Below are 23,235 nucleotides of genomic sequence, written 5' to 3' on the forward strand. Positions count from 1 at the left end.
TAATTAAAATTTATCCATTTTTTGACTTGATCAATGGAAGTCACAACTATGCTAACAACATCTTCCTTGCCTTTATCTCACTATATAGAGTCGGCGAAGAAAGTCCTCCTTTTCCATTCGGGCCTGTCAAATGTCATCTCTCTACTCACACCCTTCTCAGGCGTATCCTCATTTATACAGTACAAGTCTTTTAGGACGCCCCCTCTTCACATTACCAGCTCTGTGGCAACATAAAATATAAAATAAAATAAAGATAATTTTATGAATACGATAGTTAACTAGTCTATGACCCTCCACATCAACTGCATCAACACTTTATCTAGTGTTTGTAAAACAGCTTTTACACGTATTCGTGCTGAGAACTTTATTGTTTTGTCTTTTCAGTTTTTGACTTCTAATTCACAATTCTCTAATTATGGATATCTGATCCAATTACTCTAATATCGATAAAATATTAAGTTTTATGAAGATAAATTTAAATTCTATTTTTTTTTCTATACTAATATATAAATATACAGTGGTTTTTACGGATGTTCTGTTATAACTACTGAACTATACATCTGATTGACTTGAAACTTGGTATCCATGTAGAAAATACATGTACTTAATGGATAGGCTAATATTCATATGAGTGTTGGACTCCCTAATAATAATGACAATAAACAATAATGTTAATTTTAAATGCCCAGCGTAACGGGCGAGTACGGCTAGTACGTATATAAAGTGCAAGTCGATAAAGGTGAGTGCAAATGACGTAACGGCGGCCCACCAGTGCGTGTACACTTGACCCAAATCCGGACCGGTCACCGATCGACCGTCGACCGGAACTCTTCCTGTCATTTGAAACTGTCACGATTTCCAATCGGTCAAGTTACAGTTTACAGTTCACGTTACAAGAAAAAAGTTGCCGTGAAAATTGTAATAAAATATTTGACGTTGCTTTGATGATACATTAACGCATATCCTGAGTCAAAAATATACGTTAGCTGTACATAAAGAGTCTGATGCAAGTTGTTGTTGTAATAATGTTTTAGCAATTTTATAAATCATCACTTTCCACCATTTAATTTTCTTGAGCTATTAAATTGTAATTCTCGGCTGGAGTTAAATTTCGTTACGGTAGGTGACCAGGTGACGCGCCGTCTCTATACGGGGGTGGTGCGATCAATGGCCCTATACGGGGCGCCCGTGTGGGGCCAGTCCCTGGCCGTGGGGGTGGCGAAGCTGCTGCAACGGCCGCAACGCACCATCGCGGTCAGGGTCATCCGTGGTTATCGCACCATCTCCTTTGAGGCGGCGTGTGTACTGGCTGGGACGCCGCCTTGGGTTCTGGAAGCGGAGGCGCTCGCCGCTGACTATAAGTGGCGGGCTGACCTTCGTGCCCGGGGCGTGGCGCGTCCCAGCCCCAGTGTGGTCAGAGCGCGGAGGGGCCAATCTCGGCGGTCCGTGCTGGAGTCATGGTCCAGACGGCTGGCCGATCCTTCGGCTGGTCGTAGGACCGTCGAGGCGATTCGCCCGGTCCTTGTGGATTGGGTGAATCGTGACAGAGGACGCCTCACTTTCCGGCTCACGCAGGTGCTCACTGGGCATGGTTGTTTCGGTGAGTTCCTGCACCGGATCGGAGCCGAGCCGACGGCAGAGTGCCACCATTGTGGTTGCGACTTGGACACGGCAGAGCATACGCTCGTCGCCTGCCCCGCATGGGAGGGGTGGCGCCGTGTCCTCGTCGCAAAAATAGGAACCGACTTGTCGTTGCCGAGTGTTGTGGCATCGATGCTCGGCGACGACGAGTCGTGGAAGGCGATGCTCGACTTCTGCGAGTGCACCATCTCGCAGAAGGAGGCGGCGGGGCGCGTGAGAGACGCACAATCCCGCCGCCGTCGAGCGGGGGCCAGGGAGGCGGATCTCGCCCAAGCCCTGGCCCTCTAAGTGTTTCGGGTCCCCCTCACATGTCGGTCTGGGGACCGGCGAGGGGGGCCTAAGAAGACGACGTGCAAGCTGCTCTGCACGCGTTTTACGCAAGAGCATCCGGGTGATGGAAGGCCGGCTATCCTCGACCCATGCTGGTTCTGGCCCAGCGGGGTATTCCGTAGGGTAACCCACTCTAACCGGCGCCATCTAGGCGGGCTTCGGACAGTCTGCCGACCGAGAGGGCTGGTGGTCGTGGCGCCGACGACCGCCAGTCCGGCGTCCTGAGGGGGAGGGTGATGGGAGAGATGTGCTCCGCACTAAACACTTCACTTTCCCCCCTTTGCCTTTTCATGAGTTCTGTCTCATGCGAGGTTTGGACGTTGGTTGTTGAGCGACAGGAGGTTTTAGTCAGTTCGACTCTGACATACCCCGCCCAGTATCCCCAGAAAAGGGCGGAAGTCCGGCGATTTCCTCCTGACCAAAAAAAAAAAAAAAAAAAAAAAAACGGTAGCTTGTTCTTAACATGAAAGGCGGGTACGTTAGCAAAATACTTAGACAGGTAGCATCATTCAAAGACAGGTTCCGAACTAGCTTTTATGAAACGAACTTTCTTGTATCAAAAAAGGTCGTGAAAGTAAAAGTTATATTCTAGAAATTGTGACACTTTCCCCATTTCAAAATGCAATAAGATTAATTAAACTATGGCATATTTATTTGTCTATTTATTAAAGAACGGACGTTGGATTATTTATCGGCTAGTGAAAAACTTTAAATTGAATTTTTATTAAGTCGGTCAGTTTTTTGTTACGCGATTGGAAATACGAATAAATCTTGCTGAGAACGAATTCCATTAAACATAAAGGCAATATCTTTATATACATTAGCTCAAGAGGAGTCTCCAGTGAATTATCTTCTCTTCTGTTGTCGCAAGTCAGACATAATTAAAACCCACTTTTACGGTTTAATTTCGCCTTTACTATTTTCATTTTATTATTTTCGATGTTTTTGATGGTTACTGGTTTCGTGGTCTCTTTTTATAGAAATAATAGTATATAAATTTAAGTGGGTAATTCAATTTGCTTTCTTATAATATTCCTTGATACTTAAATTGGTAAAGTAATGTTTGACGGACGGTTCGATTTCACAGTGGACGATTTTATTGCTTAGATGGGTGGACGAGCTCACAGCCCACCTAGTGTTAAGTGGTTACTGGAGCCCCTATACATCTACAACGTAAATGCGCCACCCACCTTGGGATATAAGTTCTAAGGTTTCAAGTATAGTTACAACGGCGGCCCCACCCTTCAAACTGAAGCGCATTACTGCTTCACGGCAGAAATAGGCAGGGTGGTGATGCCTATCCGCGCGGACTCACAAGAGGTCCTACCACCAGTAAAAACGGACGGACTCACGAACACCTAAGCTTCATCGACATTTGAATGCTGTACCGCAATATAAAATAGGAAATGCAACATTAAACCGTAAAAGTACTTTTAATTAATCATCTTCGTTTAATAAAACTGAAATAAGATAAAATCCAGACACCGTCTTTACAATTACAGTCACGCTCACTGAAAACACAAATTCACAAATTGAAATTAAATCTCAATTATTAAATGTATAATGGAAATAAAATAGAAATGATCTTAATATCGCATGCGGTCGCGAATCTTGCGCTGTTAAAACTTTATAGGTGTGCTGATGTGAGTGTCGGCCATTAAAATCAGTTTTAAGCTCAGTGTCGGGCGGGTCACGATTTGCTGATCCCGTACTAGTATGTGATATGCCCAGCAATCTGATAGGCATCGCGTTGGCGTAGCTATCGGATTCATCAGCTGTAACTTAACAAACCATGTGTATGTAGATGCTTGTTTATAGATGGCGCAATTCGCTACCGACGCGTATACATGAAATTAAATGCCTCGTCATTTTGATATTTATCTATTCGCTGCTGTCAACCAATAAATGTGATCGATGAACTATGAATAGTAGTTACGTGGTAGGACGTCTTTCGTGTCCGTATGTATGTGTAGGTACTACCACTCCGCCTATTTCTGCCGTGAAGCAATGCGTTTCGGTTCGAAGGGTGGGGCAGCCGTTGTACTTTAAAAACTAAGATGTTAGAACTCATATCTCAAGGCGTGTAGCGGCATTTACTTTGTAGATGTCTATGGGCTCCGGTAACCACTTAAGACAAAGTTACTTTTGAAAAAAAAAAAATTATTTCCATTTTGCGACGAAATTAAATTAAATGTTCAAATTCCTCGTAGGCAAATTATTTTATTCAAATGTTATATTTCTATCACAAATAAAAGAAAGATTTTTTTTAAATTCCTTTGCGTATAAAATAAACTAGCACATAAAATCTATAACGTTAATATTAAAAATATAATTTTAATTTATATATTTCATTTTAGAATATATATTTTTTTAATTTGATAATAAAAAATATAAAAATACCTATTCGCGTATTATTAACGTTAGTGTATTTATTATCTATATTCGTAATATCAAGACATATCGTGAAGTATCATAAAATAAATGTGAGATACAAATTTATGAGATTTCATGAAAAAGGTTTAATATATTCAGAATAGTCCAAGAATGCAACATAAAAGAGTATAAATACGGTATTGACCGCGTGAAAGATGAGTGCACGGAAGAGAAATTTGACGTCGTTGAAGACGAACAACGTACATAGTAGTTCCTCGGTTGTTTAGATGATTTGGAATGTTGATGCCGTAAAGCCCATTTAGGGTCAAGTAGCTCCCAGAATCCATAGACACACGAATAGTGCCGAATACAATTGCATTCCTTGCCAGCGGAGCAAAGTTCATCCACTGTACTTAACGGTAGGCAGCGGCTTGACTCTGCCCCTGGCATTGCTGAAGTCCATGGGCGACGGTAACCACTCACCATCAGGTGGGCCGTATGCTTGTCTACCTACAAGGGCAATAAAAAAAACCCAATCTAACCATTGCGTTTATCCTTAGGATATTGCCATATATATTTTATGACACACAACTTTAGCCTTTGGAATTAACATCCCACGGTGTCTCCTGCTCCCAATTACATTTCTTTCCTAAACTACAGTTGAAAAGATTCTCCAGCGGTGGGAAGCCACGTGGCTGTGGCCTGACGCTCATTACCGACGCAGACAACTCACCAACAAGTAGACCGTATTCTTATTTGTCTACAAAGATCATAATAATATTAACTTTATAAACGACTAGCTGTACCCGTCCACTTTGCTGGGTTTTTAAGATTAATATTATTATTTCTAACCCCCCCAAAATTCTCATCATTAACACCCCCGCCCGGTGTAGGAAGTCCAACACTCATATAAATATTAGCCTATCCATTAAGTACATGTATTTTCTACATGGATACCAAGTTTCAAGTCAATCGGATGCATGGTTCAGTAGTTATAACGGAACATCCGTAAAACCACTGCAGATTTATATATTATAGTATTATAGCAGTGATTCTCAACCTTTTTTTTTTGTTGCGGCACATATTTAACGATTTCAAAATTTGGCGGCACACAAAAAAAAAGATAAAAATTATTTACTTACTACATACAAAAAATTTTAATACACGAAATAAACTAAAATATGCTATAAAATATTTTTGTGAATTTAAATATATATTCATGTTTAAAATAGTTTTCTTTTAAAACGATATAATTTAATAATATTAACATTATTATGTATATATATTCACAAAATTTGGCGGCACACTTTTGAAATTTGGCGGCACACAAAAGTGCCGCGGAACAGTGGTTGAGAATCACTGTATTATAGCATAGATATTAATCGTTTACTAAATATTCACGATCGAACAATTTGTATTGTTTATATGTCGATCTTAAGAATTATAGTTTGTTACTCGATTGATTTACGAGCTATAAATCATTCGATTTTTCTTTTTGATTCATTAAGACTCATTGTTACATCACGACTTTAAAATTTGAATGAGTATATTTACTAATGTCTATCATAATTTGTTATCTAACTATTTCTTCCTCCCAAATTTTTCTACTTTAAATTCTCCTGAAAACTTAGAGAGAAAATATTATCAGAATTTATCCATAAACAAAAGGCATAAAACATTTAAATGATCTTAAAAATAGATTTTTTTTTATCATATTTACTTAATATAAATAAATTAGAAACCTGTTATAATTATTCTTCTTGAGTGAATTAGATTACACAGATAGATGACATAATCACAACGTAAAAATTTCTAATATTTCTTAATTTGTTAATAATTTTATTTGGTCATCCTTTATTTATAATTAAAGTAGATGCTTGATTTAAACTACCTACCTCAGTGATTATAGGTAGGTACCTAATTCACTGTGTATTTCTCACATAAAATATTATACAAATTTAATGTTGCTAGCTTGTAAATTAGTCTACCACAATGCTCAATTAGACTGTGAAACGCGCTGATTTTATATACTACTAGCTGATCCGGCAGACTTCGTAATGCCTCAATCGATAAATAAAACATCTAAGCTTTTGTATAAAATAAACTTAAAACAAACAAAAAGAATCCGTCCGACGGGAGACACGTCAAAGGAAAAACAAAATTGTTATTTTTATATAATTCCGAACATTTTCATATTTATCTACTTTTTAAACCTTCTCTGAACTTCCACAAATAATTCAAAACCAAAATTAGCCAAATCAGTCCAGCCGTTCTCGAGCTTTAGTGAGACTAACGAACAGCAATTCATTTTTATATATATAGACTAGCGGCCCACTCCGGCTCCGCTCGGGTCTTTAACAAAAATGTCAACGATATTTGACGTTGTTTTATTTTTTTAAATAAAAGAACTCTTAATGCGGCATAACTATAAATAGTTAGACATACCTATGCTGCCGCGACACTTTTTGTAAATAATAATGTGTTCTACAAAATCGTAGTACATTATTTTATTCTATCATGAATACTTTTCGCAGGGCACAAAGAATATTTTAGGTAATTTTTTACACCTTGGATTGCATTATTAGAGTTTTGGTAAAGATCCTTAATTTTTTTCAAAAAAGATTATAGCCTATGTCAACTCAAAAGATTCAAATTCAAATCAAAAGATTTGTATGTTTGTACAAACAAGCAAACAAATCTTTTCTCTTTATAAAACTAGTATAGAAGTATAGATATAGATTGGTAAGGTAGAGTAGGAGATGCAGCGACACATTTTATAGTAATTTCTAACTAATATAATATTAATTATGGTGGTCAAATCGAAGTTTCCAAATTCGGCGGTCTCAAGCTAGGATTTTGTATTGCGCGTACAAGACACATATACAAGACATTATATTTACGGACACACAGATAGCAAAAAAACAAACTATTTCTTTAACAAAGATTCTGGCTCTAAGAATCGAACTCATAACGCATTGATTTAATAAAGGACCGCTATCGAATTAAAAAAAAATACCTCTAAATTCTTAGTACCGTAAAACTGAATAAATCCGACCGAAGTAGTATCATCGACCTGTTCATTCATAAACCTATTGAATAATCACACAAGTATTAGATAATCTAGCCCACAGAACTACACGGAAGAAGCAGGTTACCTAACCGTCTAATTTAATCACTGAATATCTAAATACCAGTATTTCTAAACTAATGTACGTTTGCATATATTTGAGATCACGTGAATTCCGCGTCCTAGTTCCATTAGAAAAAGTCATGTGTATTACATGACTTTCCATGTTCTTTAATTTTATTGGTCTAGATGAGCACAGTAGCATACAGGCCACGTACTGCAGAGCAGGGGGGTGCAACTCCCATACAAAGGAAAAGAACATTCAACTAGCGTCATCTTTAGGAACCGGCGAGGTCATTTTTGAAACGTTTTGGCCTTAATGAACTAATAAACTCACTAGATGGCAGATACGAGTTCTGACTCAATAAAAAAGGTTAGCGTACTTTGAAGCAGTGCTTCCACTTTTAGGGAATTCTCCCTTTTTTAGGGAAAAATAGCTGATATTTTGGATGATAAAGACAATTTAAAAAATACCAGGATTTAGGATATTTCGGGGTAAAAAGCAAAGCCTATACTAGTAACTGTTGTGAATTTTAAAATAAACGGTTTTTAAAGTAAAACAATGAACATTTTATTTTATGGAGAGAGAATGACATTAAGTCGAGTTGACAAGTAAAAGAATAAAACAGAGTTGTGTATAAAAACTATAAAGAAGGTTTGATTCAACAGTGACCCTCTAGTAAAGTAAATCATAGATTAAGCCACTGCTTTTTTCTTAGGGATTCCCCAGAATCCCAATAAGTATAATCCGCCAAACTTTTATTTACCTATTTTCGTTGATGTCATCAGAACTTACTTGTATTGTAATATACAGGTACTTCATGTACCATGAAAGCTTATCATGGTAATTTCATTTACGAAAACCTTGTAATTGTCATTTCACTTTTGCTAGCAGTTCCTTCTTCAAAGACTGAGGTGGAAAGATTATTCAGTGTTCTCAAATGTAAAAACTGACAAAAGAAACAGGCTTTCTAATGAAACCCTGAACGGCTTGCTTCATAGAAAGTTCCCAACTTTGCCAGCAAACAATTGCTCAATTTTAGAACCGAACAGTGTTAGGTTGCGTGCAGCAAAAGAATATAAAAGCAATGCGTCGACTTCCTTGAAAATTCTAATCCTATAGATCTATGATCTTCTGGGGGCGTTTATATTATATATACCTACATTAAATAATATGCTGTGGTTTATTTTCTGTATTTTATTTATGCTTTCTATATAAAGGATTTATGAAAGTTGTCTAGGAAATTTTAGGGATAAATTCAAAAGAAACTAGGGTAAAATGTGTTAAAAAAAACGTAAGTGGAAACACTGCTTTGAAGTTTTCAAAATTCCAGGGCCATAAAACAATCTCAAAAAAAAAAAAAAAAAGTTTTCAAAATGTCGTAACGATTAAATTTTTTAAATCGTTTTTTTTTGGTCTTGGTGTGAGTTATTTTACGTTGTAGTATTAATTTAGAGCATCTTTTAGCTTTATGAGAATATTAGACGATTAGATATTGAGAAACTCTGTTTTGAATTCTCTTTAGACATAACTTGGTTCCAATACTTTTTTCTTCGTTAGCGTTTCGTAAGCCTGTGTAACTATTTTCGTTTCTTACAGAAAGTTTATTATTAAAAATCAGCATGCCTCGAAGATCGAAAATGAAATACTATTTCGGATGCCTTGATAACGGTGAGTTTACACTATTTTCCCGGTATATTATTTGCTAACAGAATTATTATTCATAATATAATTAAATGAATTAGCACCAACTAATGGTCCTTCCTATTTCTGCTGCCTAGCTATCATATATGTTAAGTTTGATCAAAACAGTCGGTGTTAAGTCTCGTACTATCACACACACACCTCAGATAATAAAATTGTCTCGAGTGGGTGGAAGTATTTATGTTTTGCAACTCAGCGTATTATATGCTTATTGTCAAGTGGGCCCGAACTAGTTTTTTGGAATGATCAATCAGTCATGCTTTCCTGTTTAAATAAAATACAGCACAATTGATCTCACATCCAAAGTTAGATGATGGCATTCACGTTTTGTTTCCTGGTGTTTGATAACCAAGTTACACCAAGTGGCCTGTGACCACGTTCATCCTTCTACCTAATATAAAATAATGTTTTTATTTTTGTAGACAAAGGTTTGATAATGACAAAATTTTATGGAAAAATTATAAGGAGCACTAAAATGTCTGAAACATGAAAAGATTGATGCACTATATTTGAACCAGAATGTGTTATGTAATATATTAATTTGTAAGTATGATTACATTAACACTAAATTTTTCATGGTCGTATTTTTTCAATATTTGTTACATACTTAAGATACTTTGTTTCTCCGTTTCAGAAGAGAAACTGATTCAGCAAGGAATGTGAACTCACAAGGGATCTTAATTTTTTTTAAATATGTTTATAATTTATAAATTAATAATTGAAATAGTTCATAAGAACTAAATTGATGCCAATTTTGTTTTAAAATAGGTTGTTTAGTTCTTATAGTTATACTATAACGTTTGAATAGTTGTAATTAGTAAGTTAGTAATATATGAAAATACTGATATAAATTTTTGTAAATAACCTTTTGTAAATTCTACGAGAAGATGATTTTAATTAATGATCAAAAGTCAACGGTCTTTAAAAGCATTATTTGCAATTATTTAGATTAACTGTGGAATATATTTGCTAACTTGTGTTTTCTGTATGAGCAGATATAAATGAAAATGCCCAAACATGATTATGTTTCTTACATTTTCATTATGTGAAATCAATATGCTTGTGACTGAGTATATTAATAATTTATTAAAACTTAAGTGATAGACAGCAACCCCTATGACACTGCTGAAGTTTATAAGCACTGGTGACCACTTATCATGAGCCGGGTTGTGTGCTCGTCTGCTGTTGAGTGCAATAAAAATTTTCGAGACCCTTTCTATTATTTAGATGTAATATTAATGTACATTTAATTTGGATTAAAAGATAAATTTACATTTTATGTTTGCATGTGTATGTTTATAATTCATTTGCATCTAACGAACATCAGTTTCTTTTGTAACAAAATGCAAACTAATGGTTTGTAATGAATGTAATTAACTTTAAGATGATTTTCTTTCAATCTGCTGTTTGTTTCATCTAGTATTACCAAAGCTAAAGCATCAGAAACGTCAGAATAGAAATAATTTAGATAAAGAATAAAAGTATAACTATTGTAATCATGTCTAAGATTACTATAAGTGTCATTAAGTACAAACTATCAATATTTAAGAGTACTTTAAATCATCATTACATTTTTTAAACATTTTTTGTTTTTTTTTTGTTTTTCAAATCATGTAACAAAACGTTTGTGCAGAACAAAATGTCACATGTTATGAACATGATTGTGGGTTAATCGTTTCTTAAATTTCTAAATGTTTATAAGAATGCTAAGAATAATTTAGTATTCACTTTAGTGTGTGTATTATCTCTACAATGCTAGTTTAAATGACAATTATTGTATGACGAAGCATAGGTAGTATTTATAGATGTAATATTTTCATACAAGGTCATGATCTGTCACGATCAACTTTAAGCAAGAACTGCTATCATTAAGAAACAAATTTATTAAATTTAATTCAAATTGTCTACTATGTTTATAATGAAAAGCTGACATGTTTATATTTCGCACAAATGACTTAATTGACATTGAATGATTTGATTATCTAGACGCTAAGTACGCTAGTAGGATTAATCTAGAGGAGTTATTGTTATTCGAAGTTTTATACAATTGTACGTTCATACAATCTTTTAACCGAAAATTGTTTGTAATATAGGGAAATTAAATAGCTTACAGAGAATTACAGCTTTTTATTTTAAAAAACTGTTTTCTCTCTGTATGAAAAGATCTTATCGATTAGAATGCTGAACACAATCAAACATTCCTTAATATCTCATAAGTACTACCGGGAATTCCAGCGATTCTAAACGATAAGATTTTTTCATAAAGAGAGTTATTAAAAATATTAAAATTACTAAAAAAGCCACCTGGTGGGGGGTAGGGAGACTAATAATCGACCGTAGCGACGCCTGCTGGACCGGGCTTTAACTAAAGCAAAAATAAAAATGAGAGTTGCGCATCTATCTCTAATATATTAAGTGTATAATCTATGCTGCAGAGTTTTGACCGGAGCACAGACAACACAATATGGATACCACAGATAGCATTAAAACTAAAAGCGGCGGTCCGCGTATTTGCCTATACCTTTAAGCCAGAAAATATTTGATTGATGAGCTAATGTTGCCATTTAAACTACGTGTGATTGTTCCTGGAAAACAAATCAGCGTTATTTTGTTGTTGATGTCTGTTGGCTCCGGTAGCACCAGATACGCCAAGTGCTCGTTTTCCCGCTTAAGAGATTTTTTTTTATCAAAATGTAAATTAAAAGGTTAAAATTCGTAAATTCTCCAAATGGAAGAATCATTTAAAACATATCAATATTATCTTTCAACTCAACAAACTATTACCATACTCATTTATTTCAGACATTCATATGCAAATCTTGTGAACGGTACTTAAATTGTTTTCAATAGGGTTGTTTCCTAGTTTGCTAGTTGTTATTTACTAGTTTTGTACGCTATTGAAAAATAATTTCTTAATTACCAATAAACATTGAGTTACATCATGCCATTTTACTAAACATAAAATCGATTTTCCTATATTGGACACGATCACAAATCTTCAAACTTGTTCGACTCTGAAGGGATTTATAATTATTTGGTTGTATCTTAATTTTGAATAACGAACGTTTATAAATTAAAAACAATTAAAATCAATAATAATTGAAAATGAGGCAACATCCCTGTTCAGTTTTCCAACTTCCAAAGTCAAGCCTGAGTTAGACGCTAGTTGACGTTACTATGTCAATAGATTCCGGGTACAGTATTGAATAATACATGTACAGTAGGTATCTAATTAGATTCAAATGTTTGTGTTTACTGGGAAAATGGTGGTCTGTAGAGGTCACATTGTGAATATTTGTTTACTAAACATATCTGTGAACTACGCTGACGGTAGTTAAAAAAACATAAAGATTATAATCGGCAGTAAAGATTATAATCGGCAGAAAAAAATGATCCAAGACATCCTATTGATCCAATTAAAAAAAAATCTATTGATTAAGTGTTGATGAGTGTACTTGAGACTGTACAGAGTGCTTGATATCGAACCCTCTGGAAATCCCTGCTTCAGACAGTCGTTACTGGCTCATCCATAGAAAATACACATAAATTCGTTATAGATAAGCAACTCAAGCACTCAATAAAAATGTTTACGGGCGTCGGCCTCTAGATGGCTTCGCTTCGATTAGTTTCTCATTGCTCCTGTTGATAGCAGTAACAAATTACCTATCCTATGTTTGATTTTTATGAAGGATTTTGTAAATTTTCAGAAACCCCTAATTGATTAAATTTGATCAATTTGTCTATAACAAATAAAGACTTGTATGATTTATTAGTTTTTTTTATTTTTATTTTCAGTATTTAGTTACACAATAATTAAATACCTTAACTTAAACAACATATAAGTTTATGGGCATTCGCTACAAGATGTCGCTAGTTTCCATACAAAAAAATATTTGTCTTAAAGTATCGCAGTTTCAGGGCCCTTGGCTTATCAACGACAAGTCATCACAAAACGTTATTCAGATTAAACTAAATTTATTAAATCAGACCATCGAAATCTTTCCCTTTACATTTCTCCGTTTCCGTAACCAGTTCTTTATCGATACGAGTAATTAATGGTACTCGTTGAGAAGCGTTTTAAGGTTCTTTCCACTGTTAATACCAGTTTCGTGATAATAAAAAGCATAAATATAATCGGGAATGCAGTGAAGTGACTTTGACGTAAAACCTTAACTTGTAACGGGAATTTTAAAAGGCTCTTTTATCTCTCGCGCACACGATATGTTTTTATGGGTTAACAGATTAAACATTAATGACAAACCGATAAATTAACGTTATTAATTAATCTATAACAGAAGTTTTTATGTAATAAGTACACCTAGGAGATCGTAATCATAATGGTTTTACAGAACGGCTATTCTACACCTAAAATCGAAATGTGTTTATGTAATAAGTTATGTAATAAGGGATAAGTCACACGCGGTCATCCGGCGTTAAGCTAGGACTCCCTGTACTTTGCTAATAAGAGATTGATATACGTACTTATTAGGTTTAAATATGTAGATATAATCACCCAGACAAAGAGCAAACAAACCTGTTCATCACATGAATGTTTGCTTGATGTGAGAATCGATCCCGTAAGTCATAGGTCAAGTCAGTCGATTATACAGGATGATTGTCCCAAACCAAGCATGAAAGAGTGCATGCGGTAGAGATGCGAATGTTGAGATGGTTGTGTGGAGTGACAAGAATGAACAAGATAAGGAATGATTATATCAGAGGAAGTGTGAAAGTAGCCCCGGTAATTAACAAATTAAAGAGTGGAGAAAAATTAATTGTGCCGACCCTCCCCTTGGGATAAGGTGGACAAAAAGAGATTGTCACAACCCGTATGTCCTAGAGTATTACCATTTAGGCATACCAAAGCGGTTTTGCAGTATAGATATTTGATTATATGCCGCAAATCATAGATCAAGCAAGACAAGCTACCTTTGAAACAACTGTCTCTTGATACTCACCGTCAAGAATCGTAAATTTATTGCTGTGTTTTGGTCATCTGTTTCTATAAATGAAAATCGTTTGTACGTTAGTTCAATTAGTTTGTGATTTATGCATTCCATGAATGTCCAGTTGAGTGAAGCCGCCAGGACCCGCCATTTACATAGTAAAATATATATATCTAAGTCGAAAACGAGGTTTTATTTTAAAACAAAAACCGAGATGGCCTTTCGTTTTAAAAGTAAATTCCTCAACGTCCGAACATTTGGCACGCGATGGTTTTTAAGTCAACGGCGCCGCGGTCAGTTTACAGTTACCGCAAATATATGTATACAATGTAACGGCGTCCATCTGATTATATCGAACATCTTTTTATATGTCCTGGGTCCGCATCGTCTGATACAACTACCAATTGAGACTGACTGTATTGGTTGGATTTTAAAGAGGTTAAAAAAATTCTAGCGTATATTGAACATATTATATGTCCTGGGTCCGCATCGTCTGATACAACCACCAATTGAGACCGACTGTCTTGGTTGGATTTTAAAGAGATCTAAAAAATTCTAGTGTATATCGTACGTAGAGAATACTAACGATGTCAATAAATTGACAGCTGTTCTCACGTGCTGTGATTCCGACTCAACTGGCCCGCAATAATTTTGTCTTTGCGTTGCGATGTCCGAATTTACTGCTAGGAATTCCTTCCTGTGATTTGCAACTAATAAATAAGTAATCTATCTATATATATAAAAATGAATTGCCGTTCGTTAGTCTCGCTAAAACTTGAGAACGACTGGACCGTTTCGGCAAATTTTGGTCTTGAATTATTTGTGGAAGTCCAGAGAAGGTTTAAAAGGTAAATAAATATGAAAATGCTCGGAATTAAATAAAAATAACAATTTTGTTTTTCCTTTGATGTGTCCCCCCCCGTCGAACGGATTCCTTTTGTTTGTTTTAAGTTTATTTTATACAAAAGTTCGGGTTTTTTATTTATCGATTGAGGCACTACGAAGTCTGTCGGGTCAGCTAGTAAGTAATAATTCTAAGTTGCTTTCTGTAAAAGCAGCCGATGTAATGGTGGGCCATTACAATTTGGCCATTACAAAAATTTGACTCCAGATGGGTCTGGAGTCAAATTTTTCGGGGCGCCCGTAGTTGGCACAGCTGAAGTCGAACGTGTCGATGTCAACACAACCTACCACCGTTTTTTAACGTGACATTTTATCTTTCAAGACGAATTTCATTCGAGAACAGGAAATCGACTACTCAATTATCATAGTAACATCGCTTGATTTGATTAATCGGACCGTCTTACTCATTAACTGCGGACACTTCAAACTTTATTCCTGTATTCCCTTATACCTAAATGAGTTACAGATATTATCTATAGAGAGAAGAGTTCCCGTTTTTTTCCATTTTCAGGACTCAGCTCGAAGTTAAATCTTATCCTTGATCACGAAAACCGTAATGTATACGAAAGGACGAAAATTAGAAATTAATAATAAAAAAATCTGGGATAATGCCATATTTTTTTCAATTAGTTTTAATTTCAACAACTCAACATTTTGACCAAACATGTGTAGGTACGTGTGATTGTTTCTACGAAATCGATAATAAATCGTGTGACCTGAATCATACAGCCTAACTTCAGATCAATGTTGACAGGTATCGCTAGTAAATATGTAGGGTTTGGCTAAATGTCATGCTTGTTAGAGATTTTAGAGTGACTTTGACGCTCACGCACTGAGAATGCGAGTCTCTCAGTTGAGAACTCGTTAGTTTTAACTACGTCATAAGTAAGCAAAGTGAAGATTCACGTTTAGGAGTTACTAGGAGTGCGGCATAATAAAAAAAAAACATTATTTTCAGTTATATTATTTCAGTTCATCATTTTTACTGGTGGTAGGACCTCTTGTGAGTCCGCGCGGGTGGGTACCACCACCAGGTGGGTGGTGCATTTACGTTGTAGATGTCTATGGGCTCCAGTAACCACTTAACACCAGGTGGGCTGTGAGCTCGTCCACCCATCTAAGCAATAAAAAAAAAGTTATACAATGTGGCTGTTATTGAGAAAGTAGATAGGTAGACGAGCTGACGGGCTATCTGATATTACGCGTTATAGGAGCACGTACATGCCATTTTCCACCTTGCCACTTAAGATTAAAGTCTCAATTGCATTGGTATTCTAGGCTCCGAACCGAACATGAAGGATGGTCATTGCCACCCGTGCGAGTTTATAACTTGTCTTACCAGGAGTATTTAAGACAGAAACTAGGTGGTTAAGACTTAGGGAGATTGTTACGAAAATAGTTACCACTATAGACGTATAGTAGGAAAAGAAAAATTTTTATAGACAACTAGCTTTTGCCCGCGACTTCGTCCGCGTAGAATAGTTACTTTGGCATAACGCTAAATTTTACCCGCGACTTCATTTACAGTACTCAAGATTGGAACTTCATTACCGAACCGGTAGATGGCGTTTAAGAAGCTAGGTTTTGAGATTTTTTGATAATTTTTTTTTTTATTTTTCGTAATAAATATTTTTTTTTCTTAATAAAAAGTATCCTATGTTACTTCTAACACCTCCAAGAATATGTGTACAAAGTTTCATAATGATCTGTTGAGTAGTTTTCGCGTGAAAGCGTAACAAACAAACTTACATTCACATTTATATATTAGTAAGGATTTTGATCCAGCAATTTTCGTCGATTTTTGCGAGTCTTAGACATAATTGAAAGTCAGTCGTGCGTGACCTGCGTGACCACAAAAACTATAAAAAAAAGTACTCGAACCATCGAACATAATAATATATTGACAATAAAAAAACGCCAGTTAATCCGAAAAAGTAGTTTTCATTACAATTTTCATTACTGAATCCACTGATTCTCTGACCCAGACATAATTATACCTTAAATTCGTTTTTGTATTCATACTAAAGTTTTATCAGATTCTTAAACGATCATCAAATTAATAAACACATTGATCATCCATTCAATGTTAAGCAAGTCTTTGGTTACAGGAAACTGTCAAGGATCATTTGTTTTTAAAGTCCTAATATCGATAAATATAATTAAATGTTATTGAGGTAATTAACTTAAGCACTTCAAAAGTTTTAATTGGCAGATTAGCTTAAATAAAACAAATTGAGTTTCTACAGCATGTCTCAAGATGGTGACATTGTCTATGGAGACAGTATTCTCTAGCTAGTTTATCCCTCAATCCCAAAATTCTCGAAGTATCATTGCAATCGAATTGGATATGAAGAGTGTTATAAAGCCTTCAATGGGCGATGAAGTTCGTAACTTAATTATAAAAAAAAACATTCAGAAGTTTATATTTTAATTAGCTTTTTTTTTATTGCTTAGATGGGTGCACGGGCTCACAGCCCACATGGTGTTAAGTGGTTACTGGAGCCCATAGATATCTACAACGTAAATGCGCCACCCACCTAAATGAAGGATTTGACTAATGATTAATTGACCTAAAATTCGATATGGTGTTTTAATTGTATAATTAGTGCAATCTGTTCAGATCTAAGTTCATGTAGGGATTGTAGGCGCCCTTGATGGCCGCTGACCGCTACATTCATGTGCCCGTGTGTGGTCTGTGACACTAGCTTTCGACCGCCATTTTCCATATACGCAACTTGATTTGCTCTCAATTAATAAAACCTTTGGTTCGTTATACTGGTGGTAAGGCGTGTTGTGATAAAATCGTATATTTCGGCTTAGGAATAACCGCTATGTAATAAAATTGACAATTAAACCTCAAGGTGACATACACGTTGGGTAGATCTCGATTTTTGTACCTGGACATCAATAATATTTATGCTAGAAATTGTGAAATGTTACCCGGAACGTGACATCTGTTATTAAAGTGAATTAAAAAAAAAACTTTCTTTTTTCCACGGGCTATCCAAAACGTCCCTCGTTTTATTTCTAAATTAAAAGAAAAGCCATATATTCTCGTATTTTTGCAGAACCCTCTATGCAGGATACGATCACGATGTTTTACTTGACAAATTTAAAGTTAACGAATAATTAAAAAAAGGACAAATAGCATCAAATTAACTTACCATTATTGCATTTGTTCGCCTAGTGGCAGGGACGTCTTAAACTAGGCTGGGGCCCTTGGGCACACGAGAATTTGAGGCCCTTTTGGAAAGTAAAAAAGCGAATTATAATAACATTTTTTTTACTGAGTATGACCATTTATTATAGGTAATTAAATACAGTATGATATAATATGTCATTAATGATATTAAAATGCTGCTGGTTTTTTGGTTACCATTTCGATAACGGTTTCTTTCGGGATTTCTTTCTTGTTCGTGGAGCAAAATCTATTATATATGGTGTAGGCCTTGTGAAAAAAGTGTAATATGCCCGACAAAAATGTTTTGAGAATAAGCGTGTGAGAGAAGTTGTCGGTCTTTCGGGGCCCCTTGAGAATGGGGGCCCTGGGCACGGGCCTCGTGTGCCCTTATGGTAAAGACGGTATTGCCTAGTGGTTGAAATTAGATCAAAATTTTCCGATAACTCAATATATAAATTTAATTTACGGGTTACATTGAATCATTTTAACAAAAAAATATTCTCAATTCGGTACTGTATTTTTTATGCATGCTACCTAAAAGCTTTTCTAGGTGAATTGATTTCGATCATTCTTTTTTTATTTGAAAGTCAGTATACTACTTCTAATGCAATCCCATTTAAATATTATCAAGATCTGACTAGTATTCTTTTTTACCTTAGATAACGTGACTTCGACTACATTTGTCATATTCTCCTTTTATTTTGTTGAAGTCTATTTACTTTTTTTTAATAAAATTTTTTCGTATATTTCTTGGTAGATTCAAAATACATTCACGAACTGCTTAGGACTTTTAAAAAAAAACTGCCGACCAAACAAACCAAAAAACTTAAAAAATACTTTTTAACTTTGCCTATTTATTTATAAATTAAATTATTTACGGCAGAAACAGTGCGACTTTTATTTTTAGAAAGGATATTATGATGAACGTTTTAAAAAAATTAAGTGAGTAACCGTTATAAAGTCTAGATAGAGATTGTACTTCTATTCATACTGTTTTTGCGGCTGTGTGGGCGTGATTGACGACTTGTCATTACTACATACAGAACATTGAACTTCATTGAGCTGTGAAACAGGCTGTTCACATTAAAAATATGAACATGTTTGCTTTTTTGTATAGGTACGAAAATGATTACCAGAGCTCATAGATATCTCAAAGTGAACGCCGACACCTATCTTGGATGTGAGCTTGAAATGTCAATTGTATTATTATTATTGCTAGCCCGTCAGACTTGGCTGTTTCTGACAGGCTCAACACATCCTCCCGGATTCACGTAGCTAACTCTACTAACAGTAGTTAAGCAAATTTACTAATTTAAGTATATCCGACTCAGTACTAAAAGATCGCGTTACCACTTAATATCGCTGATAGAAGAACAAAATATTATAGTTAAAATTTTCTAAGGGCTGTCTGAGTAGTTGGTTAAAAAAAACAAAACGTAATTACCGCCGATTCTGGATTTGAAATCGGAACTTGCACATGGCGATGCATAACCTCAATGCTATTTCAGTTTTGCAATAATTAATTATGCAAATATCTAAATATCCACAACGTGCTAATAAAATACTAAACTATTACGTTAAGTTCCGAATGATTCATTTAATATAAATATTTATGGAATTCATAGACAAATTCACCTTAAACAGTAGCTATTCAATGTCATTGCCAAGAAACTACTTACGTACCTGACTATTTTCCTTCGAATACATTTTTTTCGAAACTACACGTATGAAATCGGTAATGAAATCGAAATTAATTAGCATTCGGTCCGTTAATTGTGACAAATAGTGAGATGCATTGTGTAAAATAAAGATTGAGGGACAAATAACAATGTAGGCATTAGAGAGAACATTAAAAATATTTATAATAAACATTAATAAAATTTTAACAAAGGAACCGTATGGGTTTCAAATAACTAATACATATTGTAAATGCGAAGGTTTGTTTATTACGCTTTTGCTATTTAACCCAATTGATAATCGTGTAAATTTCGATACAACGTTTTCTGTAGAACAAAAAAGAATACACGTTATCACAAGTAAAATTGCGTGTAAATCTAGTCGTAGCATTCATTCTATACAATTTTATGTACATTGTCCTTTCGTTTAAAATTTAAAGTTTCACGACAGCTCAATGATTCGTTCAGATGGATATGTGATATTTGAGACGCATGTAAAACGAAATAGCATTTCCGATTCTCATTTGTGAAGTCGTAAAATGTTAAAATAAATTGCAATAGAATACGAATGAGTTATTGAAATTAATACATTGAACTTAATTGAGCTGCAAATAATATGGTATTACTCATGATGCCGTGATGTAATATGTCAGCGGGCTTATTTTCAAGAACTACGAACATTATTTTGATGTACAAAGTTAAAAATGAAGGTAGATTATCTAGAAAAGAAAGAAATTTGCCAACCCAATTTTATTTGCCATTTTAATATAAAAAACTAAAATATAAGATATTATAAACAAAACAATAAACGATATTATTTATAAATATAGTCACTACGACTAATCCAACTAAGGAATTAGCCATTTCACCTTGCCGACCGGAAGAACTGGTGGTCATGGCGCCGACAACCGCCGGTCTGGCGTCCCGAGGGGAGGCTGATGGGAGAGACGTGCTCCGCACTAAACGCTTCACTTTCCCCCCCCTTTGTCTTTTCATGAGTTCTGTCTCTTGCGAGGTGCGGACGTGGATTGTTGAGCGACAGGAGATTTTAGTCAGTGCGACTCCGACATGCCCTGCCCTCCATCCCCAGTGCAGACCGGAAGTCCGGCGATTTCCTCCTAAACAAAAAAAAATGCCATTTCACTCGCGTTCATCCATGTGCTCTTTCTACAATCGTTAACCTAGTAAATTTCACTTTAACTACACTAGCCCGCCCTCTACCCTACCATACACGATTTTACTAGTTTATCCGGCAATGAAAACATATGAATACAAGCTGCTTAGACAGGATCTGACACAATCTTGCTAGTTGTGAGCTTAACTGCCAAGTCATGATATTTTTTTAGCACACAGTGCAGAGGCATCGGTTCCGATTCAATAATAATAACAGGTAGAATAATAAAAATATTAATAGTAGACAGGCCTAGAAATTGCCATTGGTTCATTGATGAAATACATCAAACTAATCATAGATCGTACACGAGTAAATAACTGTTAGCCACTTAAGGTGTCCAGTGTTTTAAAAGATTGAAAAGATGTAAAAATCAACAAAATCGTTCATATTTCATAAATGTAGTGATTTATCGATGATTTTAATTTAATTTAAATCCTTATAAACGCATTAAGAATAGTTTTACTTTAGATTCCGTATGAGTTACGCGAATGAAGCATTCTTTGAGCTATTTCTGAAAATTCCTCCATAAAACTTAATGTTCGTGATGACCTACGACAAAATACCTCACAGCCTCCGCACTACTGACTCATGGTTGCTCGTGATGTTTCTGTTTTAATTACTGTTTACATGACCTATGACATAACTCGGGAGATGTCTAAAGGTCTAGTTTTGTAGGGCCTCACGTTTTTACAATCACGACTGTGTTACGTATTACTCACTGTATTATATCTTCCTTTTCGATATATATTTTTATTTTTTATTACTTAGATGGGTGGACGAGTTCACAGCCCACCTGATGTTAAGTGGTTACTGGAGCCTATAGACATCTACAACGCCACCCACCCACATTGAGATATAAGTTCTAAGGACTCAGTATAGTTACAACGGCTGCCCTACCTTTCAAACCGAAACGTGTTACTGCTTCACTGCACAAATAGGCAGGTCGGTGGTACCTACCCGTGCGGACTCACAAGTGGTCCTACCACCAGTATTATAGCTACAAGTATTCTCTAAATAAATGACTTTCCAGTTGTTATGAAATTGTTTGAATAAAATTTCAAAAATTTTGTACGTGTGGCTCTATGATAATGAAATCAGTGTCTGTTCTTTCCCGAAGTAAAATAATGAATGAAAATGTCTTCTTTCATTTTTGCACAAAAAATATATTTTTATTTTTATAAATTATTTATAGATTTCATGTTTTTAGATTCGTCTGTATTAGTAAGAAATTTTTATAATACAGCACGTTGAAATTTAACTATAACACAAAATATAATAATATATTTGAAGTTTAATTCCATTGAAATGTTATTGTTCAACGCCTCTTCTAATTGAGATTTATCAGTAAACTAAATGTCGTTCGAATAAATGTCGCACGTTTTGAGTTTACGATATTACACTAACGGTGTCGCCGCGAATGTAGAGACCTTAGTTTCGAATATACATTGGAAATACACAATGGATTGATTATATTCAACAAAAACACATTTTCTTATCTTGAATGAAATTAATGAAAAAAAGAGGTTATATAGCTCGTCAACTTTTTAAAATTTTAAGTATTTTTTTTCCTGACTAACTAGCTAACTGCTAATCTAGCGAGTTATGCCAGCATAACCGGGCGAATAGGTGCGCTCAAGATGGGAATGGTTCCCATAACAGGAACTGTAATAGTACCGCCTGCAAATTAATAAACATTTTATTATTTCGAATAACTCCAGTAAAAGACTATTTATTTAATATGCTCGTATTTCAAGAAGCACAATAAAAACCTCGACTTGCGATATGAAATCGTAGACACTTGAGTACTTACAAATTTGTAGATGTAATTTAAGTATGTATGTACATAATATGTTATATAACAAAATTTATTGGTGATAAAAAAATCAAAGTTTTCGATCGTCAAATCACTATAAGTGATAAACAGAAATTAGAATCATCATTCAAATACATTTACATTATTTTAAATGCATCCTACTTTTTAATTGTACCACATCCGTTCTCTAAAGATAGCAACATACAACTTAACAAATATTCCGTTTTACATTATTACATAATTCATTAGAGATCGATAACATTTCTTTTAATAAGAAATTATGAATGCCCATATTAAATAGAATAGTATTCGCTCAGCGGTCGATAATAAACTATGGACGCTAACGACTCAAGTTTAGGATTAAAT

General features: G+C 35.0%; 1 protein-coding gene and 1 long non-coding RNA gene across 4 annotated transcripts in view; both read left to right on the forward strand.

The window, feature by feature from the left end:
* Positions 1-23,235, forward strand: part of LOC692464 (aquaporin) — a 99,415-nt gene that overhangs the window by 64,617 nt on the left and 11,563 nt on the right.
* LOC134200166 (uncharacterized) lies at positions 2,428-11,293 on the forward strand. The gene is made up of 3 exons (XR_009974961.1): positions 2,428-9,143; positions 9,599-9,719; positions 9,811-11,293. It is a non-coding gene; the product is annotated as an uncharacterized LOC134200166 (long non-coding RNA).

The sequence above is a fragment of the Bombyx mori genome, chromosome 15 (genome assembly GCF_030269925.1).
Source record: "Bombyx mori chromosome 15, ASM3026992v2".
NCBI lineage: Eukaryota > Metazoa > Arthropoda > Insecta > Lepidoptera > Bombycidae > Bombyx > Bombyx mori.